This window comes from Photinus pyralis, unplaced genomic scaffold (genome assembly GCF_008802855.1).
Source record: "Photinus pyralis isolate 1611_PpyrPB1 unplaced genomic scaffold, Ppyr1.3 Ppyr1.4_LG6, whole genome shotgun sequence".
NCBI classification, from domain to species: domain Eukaryota; kingdom Metazoa; phylum Arthropoda; class Insecta; order Coleoptera; family Lampyridae; genus Photinus; species Photinus pyralis.
In genome coordinates, this window is record NW_022170663.1 from 44,880,023 (window position 1) to 44,882,789 (window position 2,767).

Here is a 2,767-nt window from a genome sequence, read left to right on the forward strand (position 1 = left end):
ACGAACACGACATCACAAAATAAAGTGATCCCATTTTTACTGTCCCTCAAAATTTCGAGAGCGATCACTTTGCATACAGTAACTGGGTACGTCTCAAGATAAAAGCTTCGAACGTGTCAATTAATGAGAGTCTGCACGGTTAATTAATTGAAAAGATCGCTTTCCTCGCCAATTTAACCGCCATTAAATTACACGACATGAGAATATCATTAATATCGTGGGACCTGAAGAACGTTACATCAAAATTAAGCAATCGGGGTCACAATTAGCATAGTCGGACGGTAATCCTTGCCATTACATCAATTCATATTCAAGAACCGTCCCTAATCTCCGTTGCATCTGTTTTTACCGATCATTAACGATATGAATCCTGTCACATGGTTTTAGCAGTTTCAACGAGATTTGCCTAATTATTCCAATAAGCGATTCTGAAAATTAACTACACAGATGCTCTGTTTTGTGCCTACCGTCAGCGTTTTAAGACTAATTGTTGCTGATTCAACTGTAATAACGAATAGTTTCAACTAATATCGAGAATGGAGGGCGTCGACGTTGGCACGTACAACTTATGATTCTGTTGCAGAATTGCTGTACATAACAGGGGCCACTTATGGGGTGCACTAAGAACAGCAATAGCAATGTACTCGAGAATTGTGCTGACTAAGTAGCATGATAAAACTTAAACGAGCACGTCTAAGGACGAGTACGTGTACTAGGCTAAAGGGGGGCGGTCACATCGTCCCTTATCCATTAGTCGCAATTTCTTGTTGTAGCTCGGAAAAATCTTCCCCTTCTATTGAACGGTGATGTAAAGCGGAAGTTGCAGGTTTCACCCTTTACCGAAGTCTTGGGGCTATTTTATCATACCCAAATCGTTACAAGACCGAGAAAGCTGATTTATTTATTTCGTGGTTTACATGCATTCGACGTATCGATTCTCGTAAAAATTTGATTGTTTCAGGGGTACTAGTCGACTTCTCTCAGAGCACGAATCGACACGAATGGAATGTTTAAAATTCAGATGTCGTTCGAGGTTCGAGAAATAAAGTTCGAAATCCTGAATGGAGCAACATTCTTGCTGATTTCCAGGGAATATAAATAATACCTAAACAAATATTTTTTTAAGAGCCAAGCAACTTTGCTCAAATAGTTAAATTACTAATGGCGAACCGCTATTTCTCGTGTTCAGCTTTATACACATATACCTAACAAATAACGTGATTTAATGAATAAGGGTATAACAAACTTGTTGCATAAATTTTGCGAGGCATTTGATTCACATTTTCGTAGAATTTTGAAAGAGTTTATTCAATAATAATAAAATGGTCTGCGTGAAGGGTGAGTCAACACATTTTTAAATTGCTCTTATTCATTCGAAGTGAATAATATTATCATTCGTAAGTGTCGGATTTGTAAATAACTTATAAAATAAGATTGTTAATTGCAGTACACATAACACGCACACGAGAAAAGGGGTATGGTTCTAAATGCTCGATATAAATTAGCTTGTTACTACAAATCTATAATGTATTTAACAGAAAGCAAATGAATCTTCATTAAGTTACAAACGATACAAGGTATTGAACATGATCACTAGAAGTACCATACACATTCGTAACATCTAAATAAACACCAGAATTGCACTTCCAACATGAACAGTTAGTTAAATAGCAAACAAGACCTCCGCTTGGAAATAAAAAAAGTAATCTAATGCACCAAATGGTTCGTAATTTAATGACGGTCCTGACGAACAGCTAAATATATAAATTTATAATTCGAACGGAAATTAAAATGCAACGTTTTTAGAAGAATGTGTTTAATTTAAATTCCCCAAGTTTGCACTGAACTACAAATACTAATTTCATTTGCAACTTGATCAAATTAAAAGTGCTTCAGAGTTTAACATTATTGTGTTTACTAATTTTCGTCGTAGTTCGTGATTTGTGAGCTGTCATCAGATTTATGCTTAATGGAAAATTCTGATGTATGGCTGTTGCTGTTTTAGTCTAGGCCATTCTACCAAATTTTCGTATTTGTTAGTTTAAGGAATTACGAAGGGTTCAGCAGGGTTATTTCCAAGCATTTCATTCAGTTTACGATGCTGAACCAGGAACACTGCCGTCTTAGGCCATCCATTGAAATATGGGATATTGATATTGTAAGAGTGGCTACATTTCTGGTGTTGAAAATGCTTGATCGTATTATTAATTTTGACTATTTTTTTAAAATGTACCTAGGGCTGGCTATGTTATTGCTTGGATTAAAATTACCCTCATTTTAGAGAGGCAGACTGTGCTTTTTTACCTGAAATTTACGTCGTGTTCCGAATTAATGCCTTGCTTGAAGTTCTCAATAAAGAAAAATCAAAAAATCTTAAATGCACTCAATACCAGATTGATCAAATGGAACGCCATGGGGATCTCGGGAATTTTAGCAGATAGGTAGGTACTTTAAAAAGTTGCGTATTTTGATGCTTAACAAAATGCAGTTTTGAAACTGAAAAAATTCCAACTGCTTTCTGAGATATCCGAAAAAAAAAGAGAAATTTTGCAAAATCGTTTTTATTTTTTACTGAAGTAATTTAAAAAGATAGTTCGAAACAAATGACAAATTATTATTGCCACTTCTTTCCCTCTACAAGATGCTATCTTTAAATTTTAATTTTGACGTTTCGTCTCCGCTTACCCATCAACTTTGGTTTTTCTTATGGAAGTAATTTTTACTGTTTGTGTCATTTGATAGAGAATTTTTTTCTGATTACAAATTC